The sequence below is a fragment of the Oncorhynchus gorbuscha genome, linkage group LG08, assembly GCF_021184085.1.
Source record: "Oncorhynchus gorbuscha isolate QuinsamMale2020 ecotype Even-year linkage group LG08, OgorEven_v1.0, whole genome shotgun sequence".
Lineage (NCBI taxonomy): Eukaryota > Metazoa > Chordata > Actinopteri > Salmoniformes > Salmonidae > Oncorhynchus > Oncorhynchus gorbuscha.
The window spans coordinates 38,652,567-38,661,055 of NC_060180.1; positions in this window are offsets into that span (position 1 = coordinate 38,652,567).

An 8,489-nucleotide genomic window follows, 5' to 3' on the forward strand; every position below is an offset into this window, starting at 1 on the left:
ACAGGCTGCGGACGGTGTACGCCGGGGCCCCCTCGACGTCCAAGGGAGGCGGAGGTGCGTCGTGGGGTCTAGCACTGGCCAAGGGACCAGCTGCCACCGGCCTGAGGAGAGATACATGAAATGAAGAGTGAGATACGGTAATTGACGGGGAGCTGTAATCTGTACGTCACCTCATTGACTCTCCTCAGGACTGGCTCAGCTTCCTGCAGTTCAGGCGAAGGGGCAGGTCCTTTGTAGAAAGCCAGACCCTGTCACCGGGGTGAAAGACCGGGGCCACACTGCTGTGATGATTGGCCTGCGCCTTTTGCCGGTGGGTGACATGCTGGAGACTGGTGTGCGCTGTTCCCTACCACCTCGACGTACTGGAACCAATCGTCCACCGCAGGAGCCTCAATCTGACTCTGGTGCCATGGTGCCAGGGTCAGCTGATAGCCTAGAACATAAGGAAATTGTGTGAGGTTAGCGGAGGAGTGACAGAGGGGGTTTTGTGCGTATTCTGCCCAAGACAGCAATGCAGCCCACTCCCCTGGCCGGTCCTAACAGTAACTACGAAGGTACCTACCCAGTTCCTGATTTACCCTTTCCATCTGGCCATTTGAATGGGGACCGTGACTCCCAGGTGTTCCATGAAGGCCTACCAGACACAGGTGGTGAAACTGAGGACCACGGTCCGACACAATGTCCTCCTGGATCCCATAGTGCCAGAAGACGTGAGAGAAGAGAGACTCCGCAGTCTGCAGGGCCATAGGGAGACCAGGCAGAGGAATCAAACGACAGGCTTTGGTAAAATACCAGTCCACAATGACCAGGATGGTGGTGTGCCCCTCCGATGGGTGAGGGATCTGTGACGAAGTCCACGGAGAGATGGGTGGAGTTTGCCATAGGGGAGGTGTCTAGGTGTCTTGTTCTATGCGTAGGTGGAGCAGAATGAGATTTAAACCCGGACGTCCTGGGACAAGGTGGGCCACCAGTACTTTGCGGAGAGACAGTCGATAGTATGGGCTATACCCGGGTGCCCCGACACAGGTGCTGTGTGTGCCCAGGCAAAGCGACGGTCCCGCACATCGGAGGGCATGTAGATACGCCCCTCGGGACAGTGGGCAGTTGAGGGCTCCTGACGCAGGGCTCGATGGTTGTTCGTGTCCACATTCCACACGACAGGAGCCACAATGCGACAGAGGGGAATAATGGGTGTCACTTTCTCCCTCCGATCCTCTGTGTCATGCACCCGGGACAATGCATAGGCCTCATCTTTGATCCCGGACAGTAGGAGAGGATAAAGTCAAACCTGGCGAAGAATAGACCCAACCTGGCCCGACGCGGGTTCAGCCTCTTCGCTGCTCAAATCCACTCCGAGTTCCTGTGGTCCGTCCAGACAATAAATGTGTTTTTAGCACCCTCCAGACATTGCCATCATGCTTTCAGCCCCTTCTTGATGGCTAGAATAGGGCCCCTACTGTCACTTTCTGACCTTTATTGCCGTTGTTTTGTCATTATTTAGTATGGTCAGGGCGTGAGTTGGGGTGGGCAGTCTATGTTTGATTTTCTATGATTTTGGGATTTGTATGTTTCGGCCTAGTATGGTTCTCAATCAGAGGCAGGTGTCATTAGTTGACTCTGATTGAGAATCATACTTAGGTAGCCTGGGTTTCACTGTTTGTTGGTGGGTGATTGTCTATGTTGATTGCTTGTGTCAGCACAGTTCTCATTAGCTTCACGGTCGTTATTTTGTTTATTGTTTTTGTATAGTGTGTTTCAGTGTTTTCTTTATTAAAATTCAAGATGAACACTTACCACGCCGCATATTGGTCCTCCGATCCTTCTCGCCTCTCCTCTTCAGATGAAGAGGAGGAAGACCGTGAGAGAATCACCCACCACAACAGGACCAAGCGGCGTGGTGAGCGGCAGTAGGGACAACGTCCAGCATCACAGGACTCCTGCACATGGGAGGAGATATTGAACAGAGAGGGACACTGGGTGTGGGGCGGCGATATGGGGGGGGCACACGAGGTGTGGGGCTAAGCCAGGTAGCAGACCTGAGCTCACTCCTCGTGCGTTACCGGTCAGGCACCGTGTTATGTGGTTAAGCGCACGGTGTCGCCAGTACGTGCCCATAGCCCGGTGCGCTATAGGGCAGCCCCCCGAAAGTGTCATGCGAGTGTGGGCATCGAGCCAGGGCGTATGGTGCCTGCTCAGCGTGTCGTGTCTCCGGGGAGCTGGGAGGGTGCAGTGCGTCCTATGCCTGCGCTCCGCTCGTGCCGGGCAAATGTGGGAGTGGAGCCTCAGGGAGAGTTGCGCGTAGTAGTGTTAGAGGAAATTGTAGTTAAGATGATTAATCATGTATACATTATTGATTAGAACCATTTATTCTAATACTATTATGTTATGGTATGAAAAGTAAAAGTTATTGGTTAAGCTGTTACTGAAAATGTAAGCAGAATGAATTAATTGTCTGTGTCTTGGGAAGTCAAAAGGGGAGTGATGCTATATGGCTTTTCAGACAGATAAGAAATGTCTGGGAAAGGTTCCATTCCTAAAACAATGGGTCCTTGTGAGAATCGGAGAGAGGGTGGGAAACTGATGATGTCATGTTCAGTTTACAACCTGTGGAAATGTGTGTAAGCATTTAGTACTCTCTGGAATTAAACGCTCTTTACCTGGCTTTTAAGACTGGTCTCGATCTACTTCATGCATAATTAATGAACTTACAATTCATTAATGAATTAGAAATGAGTGCGAATTGGTTTTGGCAATTAAAGCATAAAGGAATTTAGAATTCCTCTATCAAGTAGGCACTAGATCTCCCGTGCTTACCCACAGCCCGGTTCAACCTGTGCCTGCACTCTGGAGGGTCTGTCTAGAGTAGTGATCCAGCCTGGGGGAGTGGTGCCAAGGCTGCGCACCAGAGCTGCAGTGTTCCCCCACAGCCTGGTCCTTCAGGTGCCTCCTCCTAACACCAAGCCTCCTGGAGGTCTCCCCAGCCTGGTGGGTCCTATGGCAGACCCACGCACCAGGCTGTCTCTCTGTCTCCTCCCTACAGGTGTTCCCGCCTGTCCGGCGCTGCCGGAGTCTCCCGCCTGTCCGGCACTGCCGGAGTCTCTCAGTCCAGAGGCGCCAGAGCCCATCAGTCCAGAGGCGCCAGAGCCCCTCAGTCCAGAGGCGCCAGAGCCCCTCAGTCCAGAGGCGCCAGAGCCCCTCAGTCCAGAGGCGCCAGAGCTTCCGCCCCTCTGTCCTGAGCTGCCCCTCTGTCCCGAGCTGCCCCCCAGTCCAGTGGGGCCATTTAGAAGGGTCGCCGTGTTCAGGAGGCCACGGAGGTGGACAGTGAGGTGGAGAAAGACTGTGGTGAAGTGGGGTCCACGTCTCGCGCCAGAGCCGCCACCACGGACAGACACCCACCCAGACCCTCCCCTATAGGTTAAGGTTTTGCGGCCGGAGTCCGCACCTTTGGGGGGGGAGGTACTGTCACGTTCTGACCTTTATTTCCGTTGTTTTGTCATTATTTAGTATGGTCAGGGCGTGAGTTGGGGTGGACAGTCTATGTTTGTTTTTCTATGATTTGGGGATTTGTATGTTTCGGCCTAGTATGGTTCTCAATCAGAGGCAGGTGTCATTAGTTGTTTCTGATTGAGAATCATACTTAGGTAGCCTGGGTTTCACTGTTTTGTTGGTGGGTGATTATCTATGTTGATTGCTTGTGTCAGCACAGTTCTCATTAGCTTCACGGCCGTTATTTCGTTTATTGTTTTTGTATAGTGTGTTTCAGTGTTCAGTGTTTTCTTTATTAAAATTCAAGATGAACACTTACCACGCCGCATATTGTTCCAACGATCCTTCTCGCCTCTCCTCTTCAGATGAAGAGGAGGAAGACCGTGAGACCTACGTGGGTTCAGCCTCTTCCCTGCTCGAAATTACTCCAAGTTCCTGTGGTCCGTCCAGACAATGAATCGGTGTTTAGCACCCTCCAGCCAGTGCCGTCATGCTTTCACTGCCTTCTTGACGGCCAACAACTCATGATCCCCCACGGCGTAATTCCGCTCCGCGGGAGACAGAAGGCACATGGATGGAGTTTGGGAGTGTGTTGGGAGAGAACAGCCCCTACTCCACCCTCGGAGGCGTCCACCTCCACGATGAAGTGCAGAGACGGGTCAGGGTGAGCCAGAACAGGTGCGTTAGTAAAATGTTCCTGCACTGGCCTTCCCAGTCCAGCGCAGCTGTCGAGGACCTCCCTTGAGAGGGGCCACCACTGTGCTGAAACCCCTAATGAAATGTCTGAAATAGTTGGAAAAACCAAGGAAGCGCTGCACCGCCTTGATGTTGGATGGAACAGGCCACAACCGTACTGCACTGACCCTCTGCTCTTCCATCCCGCGGTGGATATCCGCTAGCTCAGGAAGGAGAACGCTTGCTGAAAGAAAAGGCACTTCTCCGCCTTGGCATACAGGTGATACCCTATCAGCCTCTCCAAAACGGACCTGACATGAGAGACATATTGCTCGCGTGTAGTACACCAAGATGTCATCTATGGACACCACTACACAGTGACCCAACATATCTCTAAACACCTCATTATTGAATGATTGAAACACAGAGGGTGCATTTGTCAGGCCATAGGTCATTACCCTGTATTTGTAATGCCTGGTGCTGGTGTTGAAGGCGGTCTTCCATACACCCCCCCCCCTCAAACACGCAGCAGGTTGTAGGCACTGCGTAACTCCAATTTAGTAAAGTACTTAGCATCGTGTATCTGTATGATCACTGTGGGTATTTTAACAGTAGCCAAATTCAGTGTCCGGTTATCGATACAGGGAGACCTCCCCCTTTTTCACGACAAAGATGCTGGAGGTGGACAGACGGATGGATCCTTGGGCCAGTGCCTCCTGGACGTAGGCCTCCATTGCTTCATTCTCTACATGCGAGAGAGGGTTGATGTGCCCCCCGCAGGAGGTTAGAACCGTTAGTGCAGTCCCATGGGCAATGAGGGGGTAGGCACGTGGCACGAGTCTTCGAAAAGGCCACCTGTAGGTCCCAGGACTCCTCCGGGAAAGGGACGCAGGATAGTCAGGGAAGGTGACAGGGAGGATGGGCTGGGTGGACAGAGAGGAGCAAGGCACGTCCACACCTACCTGGGAAGGTGCAGGAGCGCTCCTCAGCCTGTCGCTTCCTTGCCTGGTTCTCCTTCTGGGACAGTTGTTCCAGGGGAGAAGGTGAGTCATGCCCACCTCCATGGGCTCAGTCTCGCTGGAGGTTCCTGGGAGAGGGTGATGATTGGCACGCAGGAGATTATCAAGGCAGATGGCCATGGCGATGAGCTGGTCCAGCGTGAGGTCCTCATTGTAACAGGCTAGCTTGGTCTGGATGTCCGCCTGTAGCCCCCTGCAGAAAACCGTCAACAGGGCCTGGTTGTTCCAGCCAGTGGACACCGCCGCGGTCCGGAAACCTAGAGAGCTTACTCCGACGCTGTCCTAGACCCCTGTCGTAGATGGAGGAGATGCTCACCTCCCGCTCGGCCCTCTGTAGGGTGGTCGAAGACGGCACGGAAAGGTTGGGTGAAGCACTCATAGGACTGCACTTCTGGTCCATCCCTATTCCAGCCAGAGCCCAGCCTGTCAGCACCTAGATCACAAAGACCACCTTGTCCCCCTCGGAAGCCGTCCCAGCATGGCAGGCCAGGTGGAGATCACACTGCAAGAGAAACCTCCTACACTGAGCTGGGGTGCCGTCAAACCACTCCGGGAGGGGCAGGTGAATGTTGCAGATCAGATCGGGTGATGTAGATGGTGGTGGGGTGGCTTGAATGACCGCGGGGAGCTGGGAAGGTGGTGGTGTAGCCTGCAGTTGGTGTACGGCCTGGAGCACCTCGTTCATGGTAGTCCCGAGGCGCTCCAGGCACGAGTCGTGGTGGCGGAGCTTCGCTCCTACGGCGGAGAGGTCGGGATGTCCTGCAGCTTCCTGTTTTCTTGGGTCGGTCATTCTGTCACTGGTGTAGGCAGTCACAGGTTTAGAACTACTGGATTTATTTAAGCACTATAGATCAAAGCAGGAAAACCCCCAAAACTGCTGTGCTCAAAATATATCTTCATAAACAAAATGGCACAGGGCAAACCCAAAGTGCAAAATATACTCCGGAAATAGTAGGAGAGAGTCCTCTCAGGAAAACAAGTAACATTTACAATGACCGACAAAGACAAATGGCAGAGGGAGTATATATACAGTGATAGAGTGGGAATTGGAACCAGGTGTGTAATGATGATGAGACAAGTCCGGGGTTGATGAGTGAAGGGCGTTTGCCAGCATTCGTTTCGGCAGCAGCTAGAGGACTTGGTGTGACACCGTCGGGGGAATTTGGGAAGGTTGTGGCTGTTTTAACTTCACTTATTGTGGTTTTCTATTCAGCACCATGGATAGTGCTGGGGTTGGTCAATTGCCCGCGAATCTAAACCCACTGTGAATCATGTGCTAAAAGCTAACATTTACTTATTGCATTCTTTAGCCTAAAAATCTATGGTTGGCCCATTTCTAGCAATAAAGTAAATGATCATCTCTCAAGGTTTTGTTTCAAAATGTTTATTTTGTCACAGCATAAAAGAAATGAACCGTGAGCCTTCTGGCTACACAATCGTGGACTATACAAAGGGGGTACATAACATTAGGAACTCCTGCTCTTTCCATGACATAGACTGACAATGTGAATCCAGGTGAAAGCAACGATCCCTTAATGATGTCACCGTATTGATGTTAAATCCACTTCAATCAGTGTAGATGACAGACAGGGAGAAAACAGGTTTAAAGAAGCATTTTTAAGTCTTGAGACAATTGAGACATCGATTGCGTATGTGTGCCATTCAAAGGGTGAATGAGCAAGACAAAAGATGCGAGTGCCTTTGAATGGGGTATTGGTAGTAGGTGCGAGTGGCACCGGTTTGATTGTGTCAAGAACTGCAACATTGCTGGGTTTTTCACGCTCTACAGTTTCCCGTGTGTATCAAGAATGGTCCACCCCCCCAAAGAATATCCAGCCAACTTGACCCAACTGTGGGAAGCATTGGAGTCAATATGGGCCAGCATCCCTGTGGGAAGCTTTCGACACCTTGTAGAGTCCATGCCTCTGCGAATTGAGGCAGTTCTGAGGGTAAAAGGGATACAACTCAATTTTAGGACGGTGTTCCTAATGTTTTGTTCACTCTGTGTATGATCTAATTAAATAAACAAGTCAAGACCCAGCAATTATTATTTTCCATTATTACTTTTTTTCAACACAGAAAAAACGAAATGTTTATAAAGCAGTTCAATTCGAGTTTATTAAAATATTTTTTTTAATGACTTGAACGTGAAAAACATGAAAAACAGTCTTAGTCAGTAATTTTAGATAGGCCTAACTGTAATTGTAGCTGACTGATTCTTAAGACCCAGCCAAGCACAGTGGTGTAAAGTACAGTACTTAAGTAAAAATTCTTTAAAGTACTACTTAAGTAATTTTTTGGGGTATCTGTACTTTACTTACTATTTATATTTTTTACTACTTTTACTTCACTATATTCCTTAAGAAAATATACTTTCTACTCCATACATATTTCTTGTCACCCAAAATTATTTACATTTTGAATGCTTAGCAGGACATGAAAATAGTCAAATTTACACACTTATCAACCGAACATCTCTGGTCATCCCTACTGCCTCTCATCTGGGGGACTCACTAAACACACATGCTTCGTTTGTAAAAGATGTCTGAGTGTTGGAGTCCGTGTCTTTCTGGAAAGAAAGAAAAAGAAAATGGTGCCATCTGGTTTGCTAAATATAAGGAATTTGAAATACTTAAGTATATTTTAAACCAAATACTTTTGTACTTTTACTCAAGTTGAATTTTACTGGGTGACTTTTACTTTTACTTGAGTCATTTTCTATTAAGGTATCTTTACTTTTACTCAAGTAAGATAGTTGGGTGCTTTTTCCACCACTGGGAAAACACATGTAGAATAACATTCTACACACAAACTAAGGTTATAGGCTACATCAAATAACCCGGTAGGCCTACCCTGTAGCAAACAAACAAAGTATTTGCTTAGGCTATAGGCCTATCTGTTTAACTTTTCTCTTTTATGCTGAAGTGGGCTCCAAAAAGCATGTGCATCAATGGAAGAACTCAAGCAGTTACTGATATTCGCCACAAATTGGCCACAGACTGAGATCTTGGCGAGAGAGGATGCATGTTTTTGAACCAGTTTTTTTGTTGCTTAAATCAGGCAGAATTCCCTTAGATAGGATTTTTAACACGCTAGTTTTGTAGTAGGCCTCATTGGCATTAGTTTGAATAAAGCTGTGCCACACAGACAACCTTTTTTTAGTTCATAAAAGCTGTTAGGACAAACAGTAGCTCAAAAGCTGGAGCCAATTTTGTTACTTATTAACTGCAATTGAAGGTTGTGTATAGTTTCAGCATAAACAATGTGTGAGGTTTGAATTTATGGAGACTTTGTGTAAGTATATATGGT